Source organism: Zingiber officinale, chromosome 7A (genome assembly GCF_018446385.1).
Source record: "Zingiber officinale cultivar Zhangliang chromosome 7A, Zo_v1.1, whole genome shotgun sequence".
Classification (NCBI taxonomy): Eukaryota; Viridiplantae; Streptophyta; class Magnoliopsida; order Zingiberales; family Zingiberaceae; genus Zingiber; species Zingiber officinale.
The window spans coordinates 80,044,374-80,063,120 of record NC_055998.1 but is presented as its reverse complement, the minus strand read 5'-3'; the positions used below and the strand labels follow the sequence as shown (position 1 = coordinate 80,063,120).

Sequence of the window (18,747 nt, the reverse complement as noted above, 5' to 3'; positions counted from 1 at the left end):
TGTCAATCTTTGAAAATATGATGTATTTTCATAGAAAGCTATTTTTCCATGATTAAGTATGCCCTAAATAATGTCTACACGAAATTTCATAATTTTTGGATTTTTGTAGAATTTTCTAGGGGTTTCTGAAGTTGACTGAAATGGAATTTCAGCAACTATCAGAGCTCCGATCGATCCATGGATCGATTGGAGTTCCATGAATCGATCCATGGATCGATTCAAACGGCAATTCCCGCGAGCAGAAGCTCGCTGGATCGATCATCCGATCGATCCAGGGAGTCTGAATCGATCAGTGGATCGATTCAGAAAGGTTCAATCGATTGGAACCCAACTCCAATCGATCCAAGTTGCTGATTTTGGCTGGGAAGGCCTGATTTCAGCATCTTTGAACCTCTTTGAGTCTAGGTAACCATTCCAAACCCCTTAAATACATTTGTATACATACAAAGGGTGTTTTCATGTTGAAAACAAGGATGGATTGGTTAACGAAGACTAAGTAGAAGTTTAGGTTGAGGTTGTTTCAAATTTTGAATATTTGAACCTCAAAACTTCCAAATTTGGGTTTCCTAATGTTTTAGGGATTCCAAGTCATTGTTGGTGCAATGACAGAAGTTACCACCATGTCTTTAGGGGGAGGGACTCTTTAAAGACATGAAAATTATTTTTCATGAACCTTGGAAGGTGGTTAACCTTCTGTTGTGGACTTGCTCAAGGTTGAGCATTTAAACTTGAAATGGGGAGAAATGGGGAGTGGATATCCTCATTATTTCAAGTGGACACTCAAGTGGTAGATAATGCTCAAGGTTGGGTAGTTGTCTACATTGAGGGAGAAGTTAAGGATAAATGAAGGGTGTGGGACCTTCATTATCGTGTTGATCACAACGAGTGATGTTGTGAACAACGATGAGCAACTCTTCAGGGGGAGAGTCTTCAACAAATGGATTTGTTGAAGTGTGCCCAGAATTGGAACATAGGTTGATGTGTGTCCAACGATGGGTTGATGTGTGCCAATAGAGGGAGAATGTATGGTTAAACTTAGTCCTTCATTACCTATGGGAAGGTCATAGGGGGAGAATGAAAGGACTCATGAAAGGGAGTAAGTTAGGCTTTCAGTACCTAGAGGGAGTTTTCCCTCTGAGGGGGAGAATGAAGAGCTTAATTTATGCTTTCATTACCTAGTGGCATGAAGAAGGAGGCTATGGGATTAGCCTAACTTATATATGGGATTGTAAGTGTTATTGTGGTATTGTCAAACATCAAAAAGGGGGAGATTGTTGGTGCAATATCCCTCAGGTCAAGGTTGACCTGGGTAACCAAGCTGAGTCTTGGTTTGGGTTTAGATGTTTGACAATAAGATATTGATTGAAGAAGAGTCAAGTAGGTCAAGGTTGACTGGATACTTGACTGGGAAGTCCTAACTGGGAATGAAACCAGGTGAAAGTCCTAGTGAGTGAAGCCAGGAAGGTGAAAGTCCGAGTGAGTGAAGCTGGGCAGTGGGAAAGTCCTGGTGAGTGAAACCAGGTGAAAGACCTAGTGAGTAAAGCTAGGTGAAAGTCCTAGTGAGTGAATCTAAGCAGATGGAAAGTCCTGGTGAGTGAAGTCAGGCAGATGGAAAGTCCTAGTGAGTGAAGCTAGGCAGAAGAAAAGACCTGGTGAGTGAAGCCAGGCATGTGGAAATCTAGGTGGGTCAAGGTTGACCGAACACCTGGTGTTGGGAAGCCCAAGTAGGTCAAAGGATTGACTGGACACTTGGTACGAGGAGAAAAGTTCAAGCAGGTCAAATAATTGACCGGACACTTGGTAAAGAAGTCCCAGCAGGTCAAGATTGACCGAATGCTAGGCAGAAGGAGTCCCAACAGGTCAAGGTTGACCGGATGTTGGATTTGGGAGGTTTAGGACTTGGTTTTGGCAAATCAAGGTTGGGAATCGATCAGCGGATCGATCGACCGAAGCCCAATCGATCGATCGGGAGAGTATTGTGAAAGCAGTGGCCTAATCGATCGTCCGATCGATTATGACCAAATGTCACGATCATCCGGGCGCGCTTCCAGAGCACAGAGGCGCTCTGGATCGATCCGTGGATCGATCCAAAGCCTCCCCGATCGATTGGGAACATTCGAATCGATCGGGATCCGACCGTTGGCGTCGTTTATAGCTGCAGGCGTTCGATGGCTGCGGTAAGAACTTCTCCGATTCACTCCAGAGCTCTCGCCAACTCCTCCACAGCGCTCACAAAGCTCAGATCGCCAGTTCTTGAAGGATCTTGGAAGCTCTCCAAGTCAAGAGGCGGATCAAAGCCAAGAAGAGAAGCTAGGGTTAGGGTTTTGTACTCATTGTAAGCTTGTAAGCTTGTATTTCTTGTATCCTTTCCCTCTCTTCTTGTATTGAGTATTGTAGGGCTTCTCCGCCCTTGGTAGTTACCACAAAGGAGATTTTTATTTAGTAGAGGGTGTGTGTGTTGGTGTGGATCCTTGGATTAGTCACCTCTTGTGAGGTGGATACCAAGTAAAACCAACCGTGTTAGCGTTGTGTGTTCGTTTCTGTATTTTCCGCTGCACATCTTTGAAGGAACAAGCAACGCCGAGCACCGAGCGAACGCGACGAGCTATTCACCCCCCCTCTAGCTACTTTTGGTCCTAACAAGTACGAGCATTAAGGATTGGATTTGTTGTGAGATATGTTGCTCCAATATTGTCGCACCAAATTTTTGGTGCAATATTTGATGCAAGATGAAGTTCAGAGATAAGTGATTGAAGCCAAATAATTTCAGACGTTGTATTTGCTATAGCTTTATATTCTGCCTCAGTACTTGAACGAGATATCGTAGGTTGCTTCTTCGAATTCCATGAGATAAGATTTCGTCCAAGAAATATTGCATATCCACTAGTAGAGCGTCTATCTTCAGGAGAACTTGCCCAATCCGCATCACTATAGGCATGTAAATCTCGAGACGATTGACGATATAAAAGAAGATCATGCAAAATAGTACCTTTGAGATAGCGAAGTATTCTTTTTACATTATCCCAATTTTGTTCAGTTGGAGCATGCATGAATTGACAAGCACGATTACTGCAAAAGTAATATCAGGGCGTGTAATAGTGACATATTGTAAGGCTCCAACAATGCTTTGATAAATCTGTGGATCAGACAGAGCAGGAGAGGATGAAGATGGAGAGTTGTTTATAGCAATTGGTGTAGAGATCGGACGTGCTCCATCCATTTTGGCTCTTTGAAGAAGTCCAGTAATGTATTTGCTCTGAGAGAGAAGATAGTCATCCTCATGTGGAATAAGCTCAATACTAAGAAAAAAACGAGCAATGCCCAAATCTCGGGTAGGAAATTCTTGATTGAGAAGACTTAATAAAGTTATGATGCCCTTGTGATCATTACCGGTTATCAGGATGTCATCCACATAAATAAGAAAAAATATCATAGACCCATCATTATATTTGTGAAATAGAGACGAGTCAGTCTTTGATCCAGAAAATCCTTGAGATTGTAACCAATTGGATAGTCGATAAAACCATGCACGAGGAGCTTGTTGAAGACCATATAAGGATTTCTTAAGTTGGCAAACATGAGATGAAAATTGTGGATGAATGAACCCAGGTGGTTGCTCCATAAATACAGTTTCCTCAAGATGACCATGGAGAAATGCATTTGAGATGCCCAATTGGCGTACAAGCCAATTGGAACTAACAGCTATCGATAATAATAGTCTGACAGACGTAATCTTGATGACTGGACTAAAAGTGTCATTGAAGTCAATACCTGGTTGCTGACTAAAACCTTTAGCTACAAGTCGAGCTTTGTATCGTTCAAGAGAGCCATCAACTCGATACTTAAGACGGAATACCCATTTAGAGCCCACAACATTCATTGAGGAAGTGCGTGGAACTAGATTCCATGTTCCATTGCGAAGAAGTGCATCAAATTCTGTAGCCATTGCACTACGCCAATTTGGATCCTTGTTTGCTTACGTAAAACAAGTTGGTTCAATAGATTTTGAAGAAACCACTAGAGCCCGTGGAAGAGGATATTGAGTCGCATTTGGTGGGCAACGTTCATAAATGTCACTAATGGGAAGCATGCGATGAGGAGCATTATCATCTGAATCACTTGTTGATGGTGATGAGGAAGTAGGCTGACATGGTGATGTAGATGACGGACTTGCATTATCCGAGGATTCAGAACTAGAGAGCATATTATCTTTGACCGACGAGGCTTCCAAGATTAGGGCAGCATCCTGAGGTGATTTTGATGGTATAGGGGAGTTATTGGAGAGCGGAGCAGGACCTAGGATGCCATCATTTCTGACAATATTAGGTGGTATTAAGAAGGTGCCACCTATATCTGGAGGAGAGATCAAAGAAGATACTAAAATAGGGAATAGAGTCTCATCAAAAGTAACATGTCGTGAAATATAAATTCGACCAGTTGGTATATGTAAGCAACGATAACCATGGTGCAAATTGCTATAACCAAGGAAAACACATTGTAGTGAACGAGAGTTAAGTTTGTGTTTAGAGTAGGGGCGAACCATGTATAACATGCGCAACCAAAAATTTGAAGGAAAGTGTAATTAGGAGTTTGATTATAAAGCGTTTCAAAAGGACATTTATGATTGAGCAATGGAGTAGGGAGTCGATTTATGAGATATACAGCAGCGGTAACAGCTTCATCCCAAAATTTACGTGGAACTGATGCATGATGAAGAAGAGCTAAGGTAGTTTCGACTATGTGTCTATGTTTTCTCTCAGCAGAGCCATTTTGTTATGGAGTGTGAGGACAAGAGACTCGATGAACAATTCCACAAGAGACAAGATGACGATGGAGAGCTTGATATTCGCCTCCCCAATCAGAATGAAAAGAAAGTATTTTACGATTAAAATATCGTTCAACTTGATTTTGAAATTTACATAATATATCCAATAAATTAGATTTTTTTTTTTATAGGATAGAGCCAAGTATATTTACTAAAATGATCAATAAAGGTAACATAATATTGGAAACCCTGGTTAGATAAAATAGGTGCAGGGCCCCAAACATCAGAATGAATTAATTCAAGTGGGAAATTAGAAACATAATCGGATGAATAGAAATGTAGCTTATGACTTTTAGATTCCATGCAGGCCCTACATGAATGAGATGGAGAGGAGGTGATGGAAGTAGGTAAACCATACCTATTGATGATTGACTGGACAATATGAAGAGAAGGATGACCAAGTCGAGCATGCTAAGCTGGTTTATTTGTGCATTCACCAACAAAAGCTTTGATTGAAGAACTTTGAAGATAGTAGAGGCCATTTTTGATTCTCCCATGAAACACAATAGCATTTGTTCCTTTATCTTTTATAAGATAATGATTATGATGAAACTCAAAAATGACATTGTTATCAAGACAAAACTGACGGGTAGAAAGTAAATTTTTAGTGATAGATGGAACATGAAAGATATTGCGCATGTGAAAAGTTCGATTAGATAAATGAATATATGTATTTCCAAGATTAGCAATTTGCAAACCTGAGCCATCGCCTACTTGAACCGTATCTGAGCCATAATATGACATTACGTTTGTAAGGATATTATAATCCGATGTGACATGATGAGTTGCTCCAGTGTCAATATACCAATCAGTAGATGAAAACTCTGGGGTTTTACCACAAGTAGGCACAGATGAGAGAACTTTAGGATATGCTTGTGAAATAGACGGTTGTCTTGAGACGGTAGAACCACCAATGAAATTTGAGGCAAATCTTTGAGGGCATAGATTTCCAGGATGACCAATGATGTGACAAATTTGACATTTTACCTGAGAGTAATCAAATCTTTTAGGGCATAAATTTCCAGTATGGCCAATGATGCGACAAATTTGACATCGGACTGAATTTTGTTTTTGGCCTCCTTGATAGTGTTGAGTATTTGACATCTAAAGTAAAATAACTTATCTTGTAGAGAGACTGGATCGCCGGAAAGGGGGCCTTTCGCCTGGAGAAACTCCCTTTGGAGGAAATAGAAGCCTTGGCTGGAGCAACCACTTGTTGTCGACATCGAGGTTTGGTCGGCATTTGGTGGACAGCGGCGGTAGTACAAAAGGAGAAGTCCTTTTGTCGTCTTGTTTTGCGGTTTAAAAAAAAACTCCTCTTTTGTCTTGGGCGGCGGCAGAAAAAGGAAGGGAAGAGGATTTGTGAGGGAGAATTAAGAGAAAGAGAAGGAACGAAGGATCATGGCTCTGATACCATATTAAAAGAAGAATAGAAAGAAGATAAAATAGGAGAGTAATAATTAATCTTATTGTTTGTTGATACTTACCCTCAAGATAATACAATATATAGGGTTTAAACAAATACTCGGTCAATTAACCAATTAATAAATAACAGAATAATTCTAAAAATTATTCTGAGAATTATTCTAATAATTATAACAGAATTATTAGAATAATCCTAAAACTAATTTGATTTGATTTAATGATTTGATCCGATCAATTCTGATAATTCTCTTTTATCTCTTTTAACAGAATTATTAGAATAATTCTAAAACTAATTTGATTTAATTTGATGATTTGATCCGGTCAATTCTGATAATTCTCTTTTATTTCTTTTAATAGACTTATGTATTAATGAAAGTTACTATCATGGTGCCTTTCTCCTAGGCAATGGTACAGCGGTAAAATATTATAGTAGTTAATTAGACATCTAAAATTCAAATCTTAATTATGGTATATATTGATCTTCTTCCTTATTGTCGGAAGGACAATCATGATACAATATCGAAAAAAATTTTAATGTTCCACAAACCAAATCTCTCTCATGCTTGCTTCGGATATTCTTCTTCTTCACCAGACACACAATCTCAACAGATACAATCTCTCAGCAACTTAGCAACCTAGCAACCCTTTTCTCTTGGACGCACACGCATATATAGGTGCGTGTGCAGTCCCTAAAACTTCTGCACAAAGTGCAGAAGTGAGAGGTAACTGTAACTAAGTCACAACGTGCCGACGTGGGTGTTACTGCCAACAATATCCTATGGAAATAAGTGTATATCTCTCCCTTATATAATTTAGATAAAATTAACAGAAAAATTATGATTCATGAAAGTCATCATTACCATTAATTTCTTGATTTCTATTGACTTGGAAAACAAAATTTTAATGATCGATTCAAAATAAAAGGAAATAATCGGCAAAGTGATTCCAACCAAAGTAGATATATTGTATAAAAATAATTGTACAAAGTTAACAATTAACATAACCATAATTATCCAAGCTCTCTAAAAGAAATTGATAAAAAAGAAAAGAGGAAGCAAGTAACTAACATAACTACAACTCTACAAGTAACTGGCATATAACTAATTTCCATGGATAAGAAGGAAAAACAATCATAATACATATCTAACTAGTCAAGGTTAGAAAAGAGAAAATGCGACCGCTCCTAGCTGATGTGAATTATCTTTTCATCACCTCTCCACATTAAGAAAATATCAAGACTTAAACAAATCAAACGTTGATAAATAAATTTAATGTGGACTTTGATAAAAATTTATTTATATTCGTTCAATATACATAAAATCAATTAATAAAGAAGTTTCAATAGCCTGTTAAAATAAATAAATAAATAAAATTAAACACATGCTTATTTAACTCGCCGGCTTAATAGGATGCTAAGAAACAGAGTGCATTTTCTAAGTAATCAGAATTTAATTTTCACGCAGGGCACACCTACGATGATTAAACATCTAATGAAGTTGGGGCGTCATATCAAGAGTTACCGTGCTTTCTGAATTTACTTAATAGATAGAATATTAGGTCAAACCATCTACTAGTGATTGTGAAATCTGAATACCTTATTTGAAAACAAAAATTGAATAGAGATGGTCAACATCTTATGAATATACATAAACAAAACCTGTGAATCAATTTAATTATCAAGATACTTTTATCAAATAAATATAAATAGATAAAAATGAAAAGAAAATATTATTAAACTTAATACCCACCTAGACAAAATTAAAGTTTCAAACAATCATGTTTGTGGATTACAAATGATAAACCACCTGTAGGTTAAAAATGCTGACGTGTCATCTGTCTGGATTGCAATATTAACTACCGGTTTTTAAAATGATGACGTGTCATCTTTCTGGGGACAGATTGGAGCCGGTCTGTTATGAAAAATCTAAACCCTAAGACTGTACAATTATTTTTCCTTCCGCGAATGAAGCATGAGGATAAAAGTTGTATATTATTATAGTTTAAAAGATCAAACATGTCAACAGTGGGGTGGTGGCGCAGTTGGCTAGCGCGTAGGTCTCATAGCTTCTGAGAAATCCTGAGGTCGAGAGTTCGAGCCTCTCTCACCCCAATTGCCTTTTTCGTGGATTTTGTTATAATATTATTGCTTTTTTTTTTTAAATTTAAAAGCTTAAAACAACAAACGAAATACTACGTCTTTTTTCCCTTTCAATCATAACATAATTTTAAACACTTTTTACCCCAATTATTTTTATGCCATTACTTACAAGTATATTTTTTATATAATATTTTTTTTTAAAAAAAAATATTATAAATAATCATACCCACTACTATATCTACATTTTGATTGATAAATATCCATCTTTTCTATGGATTAATACTAATCATTTTATCTAACTTGAAATGTATATTTTGATATCTCCGAAAATAATAATAATAATTATAGTTTCAAGAATAAGTAGCTAAGTGTTAAGTAGATTGTTGGGCAAGAAGTCACTTTCAAATTTATATGATGAACAACCTAAGAGAAGGCCATCAATTTTCAAAATTAATTGGGTAACTCGATAGTTCATAAATAAAATGTATCAAAATATATAAATCAGACTTTGATAACCTAAATCCCTCAAATGTCAAACCTGATTAAACAAGTCAAATATGTTAGTATATGATAAATTATTATTATATAAGGATAGATTAGTCTTTTATTATTATTTTTATTGTCTATTTATATTTACTTTTCCTTTGTAAATCTAAGTGTTTGCAATACAATTTGCTAGTCTCCTTTTGCGGCTACCTCTTTCTCTCCTTCGCTTTGTTGTCTTTTACATTCTATTTGCATTCTTTGCTTTGTTCACATGATATCAGAACCAATCCATCTCCTCATCTCCTCTCTTAGTGAATCATGGAATAGTTTTATTTTTGGAATTCTTTGAGGTGGTTGTAAAAGAATTGTATTTTCTTGAGTTTCAACTGTTGGATCGCCTTGAAACTTTGAGAATGTTCCTCACAACTAGAGCTACATTTTGAACGGTGGAGATCAGATTTTGAGTTCTTTGAATCTATCTGACGACCAAAAAATGTGACTATTGAGTTTTAGCTGCGTGGAGCTATCGACCTCTACGAATCCTCGACGCAAGGATGCCTTTTGCAAATAGAATTGATAACCTCTTGAAGAAATCTGTAACTTCCAGCCCATTATTTCAAGCAGCAAGGTAGATGTCATCCTCAAAAAATTTTATTGGAGGACTTTCATATGGCACAGATGATGAAAGTCTGAGAGAAGTATTTACTAGTTTTGGTGAAGTGGTTGAAGCTCGAGTTATCATGGAAAGGAAACTGGACGGTCCAGGGGGTTTAGATTTATGACATTTACTTCTAGCGAAGAAGCCTCTGCTGCCATTAGTGGTATAGATGGAAAGGATGTTCATGGCTGAATGGTTAGAGTTAATTATGCTACTGATTGAACGGATAGATTTCGTGGTGGTGGTGATGGTTATGGTGGCGGGGGTGGTGCTGCCCTTACCAAATATTTTCAGAAGCTCCTTGCATCTCAGCTACATTCCATGTCTATCTCTTCTCACATAGGTTTACCCTCTAGTGGTACCTCAGGTATACATTCCCCTATCTGGATCCTTGATTCTAGAGCTTCATATCATATATCGCCTAATGCCAATTCTTCTATATCTATAAATTCATCATCTTCTGTGTGTTGAATCATGAAAACTTTCGTAAAGAGTTAAGCAGCGGAAAAAGAATAAGCAAAAGAAGAGCAAGGCTAACACAAGTTATTTTTACTTGGTTCGGAGCCTATGTCGACTCCTACTCCAAGGCCCGCACACAAGGGTGCTTTCGATAGGCAATTCACTAGCAATTCGAAAAACTTGATTACAAATTAATTACAGGAATGCTAATGAAAATAACAACAATATCGACAAAATAAAGAAAAGAAGAGCGCGTGGTCGGAGAAGCTTCGCAGTGTTGCAGGAGCACAAGAGAGCAGATTGTGAGTTCTGAGTTGTTATTTTAGCTCCAGCCTTGACCCTCCTTATATAGGAGCTTTGAGGCGCCCGCAGCCCTTTGGGGCACCCTGAAGTGACGTAGCCGAGCCAACCAGCGAACTCCACGTGACACAGCGACATTGGGGATAAAATTTACCTCCGGGCACTCGGATCCATTCCCGGCACCTGGACCTTGATTTTCCAGCAGATTCCTTATTGCAAGAAAATGTTAGTCCGGAGGCAAATATACAATGTATATCCTGCAAAACAAAGTGTTAGCACAATTTATAGATAAATAGAAATAAAGTATGACTTAGATTCCGTCTTTCCGAGACCGGAATCTAGTCAAGATCTCGACTTAGAGTTCCGAAATGGTTCTAAGTCGGATCGGCGCCTAAGTCCCCTTCTCGGGAACCTCGCAGTCACTCCCCTCTAGTGACGTACCTTTACTTACTTGCCAGATGTCCGATCAACCCTTCGACCCGTCTGGGCTTCGTGCCAAACGTCCGGTCAGCCCGTCGACCCGTTTGGACTTCGTGCCAGCTATCCGGTCGGCCCGTCGACCTAGCTGGGCTTCGTGCCAGACATCAGGTCAGCCCGTCGACCTGTCTGGACTTCTCCTGCACAATCGATCAGAGTGTTAGATAACAACGAAACTAACTTAACTTATTTTGTCATTCATCAAAATTTGAGTTAGACCGTTAGTGCTAACCGCACCAACAATCTCTCTCTTTTTGATGCAATGACAACCTAGTTAAGTTAGTGATAAATATGTAAGTAAGAAACAAGCATAAGGTACTTTAACCTTAAAGTTGTTAAGTTAGCTTTTAAGTTTTGTTTGTTTTGTTTAACTAACTTAACCACCTAACCCTCCCCCTTTGACATTCATAAAAAAAAATAACATAGAATAGCAAGGTAACTTTATGAAGAATGCAAGGTAAAAGAAATTTAGAAATGTAAGTCAGATTAGCTTGGGGGAGTTTAAAAATAGATAATTTTCATTTAAAATTAGCTGATTTAGCAAAATAACTTAGTAATAAGTTTGCAGATTAATTTTCAGAAGATAATTTTAGAAAACATAAATTTATAAGAGCTAATTTCAAGTATAAATTTATTAAAGCTAACTTTATAAAAGCCAAGTTCAGAAATTCAAATTTTCAAACATAAGTGTAAATTAATTTAATTTTTCAAAGAAACCAATTTTTAAAATTAAGCAACATCTAATTTTCAAAATCAATTTCCAAAACTAGGTAAGATCGAACTTTCAAAATCAATTTTCAAGACTAAGTAAGATCGAATGTTTTAAAATCAATTTTCAAAATTGAGTTTGGCAAGTTTAAATCAGAAATCAAGTCTAGAAGGTGTCATTTTCAAGATTAAATTTGAAAAGTTTAAAATTTGAACAATAAAGCACATTTAAAAAAAAAATTTAACTTTCAAAACTAATTTTGAAAACTAATTTTAAAATTTTTAAACACTTAGTTTTGACCTGTTTTAAAAAGAGGTATTTTGTAAAAAATAATTTAAACTAAGTAGAAGAATAATTAATCTCCCCCTGAACCTGACATTACAAAATCTGTCTAATCAGTTAGTTACTTACTGATTATTCAGATGATAACAGCTTTTACTTGGTTAGTCAAGTTAAGTCTAAGCATCAGTTAGTGTTTGACTACACTGAATGACTTAATTTGATTAATATCTGTTTGGTATTTAACGCCCAGACTTATTTGTGTATGCAAGAACACAAACTAGCCCGCCAACCTACTTGTATGGAGGTCTTTCTTAAGACCCACAAGCAGAAAGATGACACATTTGTCGATCTCAGATCGAAGGTCATAAATATAAGATTATTTACTTGATTACATTTAACTTTATATCTTTATTAACTTTTGTAATTATGATTAGATTGAATAATATTCATATTATATTTTTTTCATACAGGATCAAATGACAGATAGACTGGCTCAGACATCTCAGCCACCAACAGAGGATGGAGGGGAGTCACAACCTCTATCCACCAAGACGCTAAATGATATTTATTATGATGTTGTTGGTGGACGGACAAAAAACTCCACCCTCTACGGCCTTGGCTCCCAAACCAAAGTCGTATTTGATCGTTTGAGGACTCCTAGGGGTCGTGATGGTTCCTCCTCTTCTTCTTCTACTACTAGATGCAGTTTTTAATAAGAGAAAATCAAGAACTACGTACTCAAGTTGTCTCAATAGATCAGAAGATGAATGAGTGGATGACAGCTGAGCGGCAGTGAGCCGAGGATGATCAAAAGCGAAAACAAGATCATGATGCTCTTATGGTTCATATACGAGCGTTCGTAGGTCATTTGCCTTTGCCGCCATAAGAGACTCAGGATCTATCAGATCATGATCATTATTTTTTTTTGAGGTTTGTTCAACCATAACTTAAAATTTTTTATCATACATAACTCATGCAAATTATATTTATTATGTTTTGATAATTTACTATACTAATATTTAAATTTTGTATTGCTATATATATATATATATATAAATATTTTTAGTTATATATAAATCTATCATATTTGACTCTCTGCAGGATTTTTATTATAATTTTAGATATGGATGTACTATTTGGATTATGAATGGATATTGTAGCTTTTTATATTATTTTTTTTATAAGAATGTTTCTATTATAGATATGAGTTTTCTATTATTATTTTAGATACTATTTAGATTGTAAAATGTATGGATGTATGAATTGGAAATGTAATTATGGATTGTAAACACTTTATATCATTTGTATGTATGAAAATGTCATCGTTTGTGATGGTTCTTTATGTATAAAAATTATATACATGTTATGACCTAAATAGGAAGGCAATATGTAATTTTTTTTTATTTCTGTCAGAATACCAACGGAATTATATTTCGTCAGTAAATATCAAACGATATTTTTCGACAGACTACCTAATTCCGTCGATGATTAACAACGGAATTGAGTATTCCGTCATTAATGACATTTAGTAATTACCGACGGAATTAGATATTCCGTTGATACCCTAAGACGAAATTAGGTATTCCGTTGGTAATTATCGATAGAATTCTATTCCATCGGCAATCGTTAAATGTGATCATCGACAAATTAAGTTAAGATTACCGATGGAATATCTTATTTGTACTTTTTCCAACGGAATAGTAATTCCATCGAATCAGCCATCGGTAATGCTATTTTTTTATATGCAAGAACACATTAATAACGTTATTGATTAAATATAAAAAATCCTAAATAGCTATGTTAAAATTATATTAAATTATCTAAATTTCATAAATCCATAGTAGGTTATCTAGACAAGAGATTGATTATGATTTAAATTGATTGCCTGTAAAGTCATCAGTAGATATTAGTGGGCTGCTGACCTTAAATGTATCAATATTTAAAACTCTCTTGAGTATATATATATATACATTCATAGACGACCCTCTCTGATCCGGGTGTCTGGAAGCATTCCCGGGCGACTCGATTCTTAAAAGTGAATCGGAGCACCTGAGAGTGCTTCCGAGTGTCCGGACCACAGAGTCATCCATGTGTACAGGGTATCATTTTTCTCTATATATATGTGTTAACCTGAACACCCGATTTGTACGCGACAGTGGATGGCTGAGTCCAATTTTAGACTCCTAGATCACTTCCAGACTCTTCAAGTCCTCGAAATTGACTCGAGGTGCCCAGAAGTGATTCAGACATCCGAAATCGTACTCAGTCACCCATGCATCATGCATAGATCAGAATAAATCGAAAAATACTAACAATGAGTGATTCATCAATCCAACATTCTTAAATTAATCATTTATTAAAAAAAAAAATTATTAGTTAATTTGTCGAAATTGAAACATAATTCTTTAATGTACATGTACTATGTGTAGTCCCACGAGATATCCGTTTATTTAGAGGATGATTAATTTATTATAATAAAATAAAGGATTAATTCCGATATATCCATGAGAAAAAAAATCTTTATCAAACTCTAACCACTAAACAGACTATAAATTAACCTTATAGTTTCTCATCTTAACATGAATAATAATAAGAGGCACTAATATAGTGATAAAAGATGCTCATCTTTAACCTCCTTGTTAATCTGATCTAAGATCAAATAATAATAATACTTTATATATTAATCACTAAATCATCTCGAGATATAATAAAATATTAATATGATGATAAAAAATGAATACGTTCATCCCAATACTCCCATCAATCCATCCTAGAACTAACACGGAGGAAATAAATAACGGGCGGTTATTAATCTTTGGAATAGTGACTAGTTCATAAGAGAGATATTTATCTTGACTTTGTCGAGATTCGAATTTTAGATCATATGATGATAATATTTTATATGCTAATCACTATATTCATCCGAAAGAATTAGCAAAATACTAATATGTACTATATGCGGAGATAGTTTAAAATAGAGATGTGTGATGATTTGAGTATTAATAAAAGTCAATAATGTGATTTACGAAAATGTCGTATTCTTGACCCTTACCGATGCAAGCAGGATGTTGACTCGTGACATTATTTAAAAAGTTAATTGACCAAAGAGACATTTTCTGTCTGGCGAGTCTCCGTTACATCGATAGAGTCCCGTAGACTTCCCAAGTCGCCTGCCAGTTTTCTCAGTTTTTTATTTTTTTAATTGAAATGGTATGCAATAAATGCAGCTTTGCTTGACTGGTCCAGAGATTTTCCCTTTGAGACAGGTTGAAGCTTTTGGCCTTGTCTCGAGAATCATAATGGATCCTTTTCGCAAGTCATAACACTGCAAGACCTAAAAGGTGTCGTCACCAGTTTTTTAATATGCAGATGCACCTGTTGCTGTTGACACTTTGAGAAGGAAATTAGTGAATACGATCATCGAGATCAGGCCTCTCTTCACGTTCTAATTTTTCTTATTAGAAAACATCAAATTTAGGTTATTTTTTTATAATAAAAAGATGATTACGTTGATGTTGTTCACATTCGGTCCCTAAATTATATAAAAACAGATAAATTATATAATCAATTTATAGACAATTGCTAAATGACTAAAAAGTGAAAGAGATTTTTTCCAATCTAAACTCTTCCTAATCCTATTAAAGCAAGAGTTCTATAATGGCATCCACAATGCCTTTAACACTTGAACGTATTAATGTTGATTTTTATTATTTTTTTCCAAATCTGTAAGTATTAACGCGTTCAAAGAACTGAACGTGTTAATGCTACAGTGACAATAAAGGGATGACACGTTGGCATTAACGCTTCACTTTAACGTGCGTTGCAGAAGCCCTAACTTAGAATCCTACCTGCCATTCTAGTTTCTGGGCCGGATCCCAAAAACTGACAAGAGGATCTCCTCTGCTAGTTTCTAGTCTCATATGGGCAAGTGTGAAGGTTTCTACATATAAATATAAAATTGATCAACTTTAACAAATCATGTTTAACAAGTTGTTTGGAGATGTTATCTTTTAATGAGCCATAAATTAGTTAAACGTTATGGTCTTCACAACTTCTTCCCGTGTTATATGTCCGAGATTATTGGTATCCCCTATATATAGGTGTTTTTTTAGCAAAAAAGTCAAAAGAGCCTTTGTTTTTTCACTCTTTTTTAATTTTTTTTTAAAAAACATCCTATCACATCCAATCATGTAAATTGACACCGATATCCTTATACTCTGTTTGACATTATTATTTTCTTCCATGCGCATTAAATCCTGAATTGATGAATGATTTATATAAACAATACAAGATCGTATTTTCATAATTATTACAATATAAATATTATTAAACAAAATAAATTTATATGGTAGTAACTATAAAATTGTAGTCATGAATGTTAAATGAACAAGTCATTGTATAAATAAAACAACTCCGCATCATAATAACTACTAAATCGTAGTTGTTATCATAATTATAACTAAGGGTGCAAGCAAATTGAACATGCTCATGAGCTTTTCGAACCGGTTCAAAAAATATTTGATTCATATTCGAAAATATCGAATTCAAGTTAAATTCGAACATGTTCGATAATTTTTTTAATCGAATTCGAACTCATAATATTTTATTTGATTACCCACATGTTGCTCGCGGGCTGAACTCAAATAGAACTTTGATTATTTTTATATAATTTTAATTTAAATATGTTCACATTAATATTTGAATAATTAAAACTGAACTCAAATTTAAATTATTTCGAAGTATAATTTGATTCTACACGAGTCAAGGTTCAAACAATTCGAACCGAACTCCAGCTTGAATTTTGTTTCAAACCGAACTCAAGCCAAAATTAATGGTCTTTTTCAAGTTTTGAATCAAATTCAAATATCTCATATATTTTTTTGAGTTCGAACTCAAATATCAATATTTTCATATTATTCAGTTCGATTCAATTCATTTGCACACCTAATTATACCCGGTTCAATATTTAAAATTTTATAGTAATTACAATTTCATAACTGCTATAATAAAAATATTATTAAACAAAATAAATCTGTGTTGTAGCGATTATGAAATCATAATTATTACAACGTAAATATTATTATTTGACGATGCCAAAATAACTATTACTCAAGAGGGAACATAATTATAATTCTAAGATGTCGACACAAAGAACCAACACAGTTATTAGCATCTTATCTTCAAGACACTGGTTTTTATCGAGTTGTTTGATGAACAAAAGGCAATCTCAACTGATTATCCTAGTTGATTTGAATTATCCTTTAGCCACTTCTCCACATCAGGAAATATCAAGATTTAAACAAATCTAATATTCATAAATAATTTTGATGCCCAATTTTAGTAAGAATTTCTTTATATTCGATTAGTTTAATAAATACAAAGTAAAGAAATTTGAATAACTCATTAAATTAAATAAATAAAGTTAAACATATATATATTATCTCGTTAATATTCATTAATAAAAATTGTGTTAGTCCATCAGAGTTTACTATAGTGGTAGGAAGCCAAGTGCATTTTTCTAAATAATCTCATGCATCGTAATCCTATAGTGATTAAATTACTAGAAAAGTTGGGAGTGACATGTCAAGTGTACTTCTTAGATTTACTAATATGAGGCAGGACCGTCTATAGTCAATTATAAAATCTGAATACATGATATTAAAAAAAATAAAAATGAATAGAAATTATGAACTTTTCATTATTCATGAGCAAAATTTATGAACAATTTTAATTATTAAAAAAATTCTTATCACCCTGATAAATAAAAAATAATTAAATAACAAATAAATTTCTTTTATTAAACTTAATACTCACCTAAACAAATTTTAAAATATAAAAATTTCAAACGATAAAAGAAAATATCTCATTTAAGGCCCTAATTACAAAGGTAATTAAGTATTAACTATAAAAAATGATGACTTACCATCTTTATGAATTACAAAGGGAAAATTCTTTGGATCACTTTTTACAATACAGATAATAACTTTTTTTTGTATATATTAATGGGATAAATAATCTCCACTTATAAAATAAATAAAAACCATCTACTTTATGTAAAAAGGACCATCCTCCATTCTCTATATTGCAAAAATAGGATCAAAACATCGAGGCCAAATCATCTGATCCAAAAAATTCTGGACCAAAAAAAGATCCTGTCTCCAGGGATCCTGGACGGATCCCTGCCCCGAAACATCCAGCCTCTTGCAAAGGTAATTAAGTATTAACTACCAGTAAAAAAAAATGACGACCTGTCATCTTTATGAAGACCAGATTGCGGCCGATTTGTTATAAAATGCCCAATAGAATCTTATGTATAATTATTTTATTTGTATTAATTAAAATAGAACTCAAATCATTGGGGTGGTGGCGCAGTTGGCTAGCGCGTAGGTCTCATAGCTCCTGAGAAATCCTGAGGTCGAGAGTTCGAGCCTCTCTCACCCCAATGTGTTTTTTTGTATTTCCTTGGATTTTATTATATAATATTATTCAATTTTGATTTAAAAGCTCAAAACAACATAATTTTAAGCACATCTGTTCCTTTTAAGCATAACATAATTTTAGACAGTTTTTACAACAATTATTTTTTAAATATCCAACTTTCCTGTCGATACGGTGATAAATACTTATCATTTTATCTAAATTAAACCGGTTCGATTATATATATTTGTGATAAATACTTATCATTTTATCTAAATTAAACCGGTTCGATTATATATATTTGTGATAAATACTTATCATTTTATCTAAATTAAACCCGGTTCGATTATATATATTTATAGTTTTTGGGACAATAGCATCTTTTTACCGTTTAAGGTTTGTTTTAGATTCAATAATATGATTAACTTTATTTTCCTATTTTTTATATAATATCAGACCTAATTTTTTTTATATCCCATATTATTATTTTTTATTGTCGCTATCATCTTCTACCGCTATTATCAATTTCGACGCCGATATCCTTTTTTGTCGATTTTAGCGCCGACATCATTTTCTGTCGATTTCAGCCTCGGCGTCTTGTGCTGTCGATT

The 18,747-nt window shown here is 34.6% G+C and overlaps 2 non-coding genes across 2 annotated transcripts; both read left to right on the top strand.

The window, feature by feature from the left end:
* Positions 1 to 8,275: 8,275 nt before the first annotated feature.
* Positions 8,276 to 8,360, top strand: TRNAM-CAU. The gene is given in 2 exon segments: positions 8,276 to 8,313; positions 8,325 to 8,360. It is a non-coding gene; the product is annotated as a tRNA-Met (tRNA).
* A 9,716-nt stretch (positions 8,361 to 18,076) lies between these two features.
* TRNAM-CAU lies at positions 18,077 to 18,161 on the top strand. Its single transcript is given in 2 exon segments — positions 18,077 to 18,114; positions 18,126 to 18,161. It is a non-coding gene; the product is annotated as a tRNA-Met (tRNA).
* Positions 18,162 to 18,747: the final 586 nt, after the last annotated feature.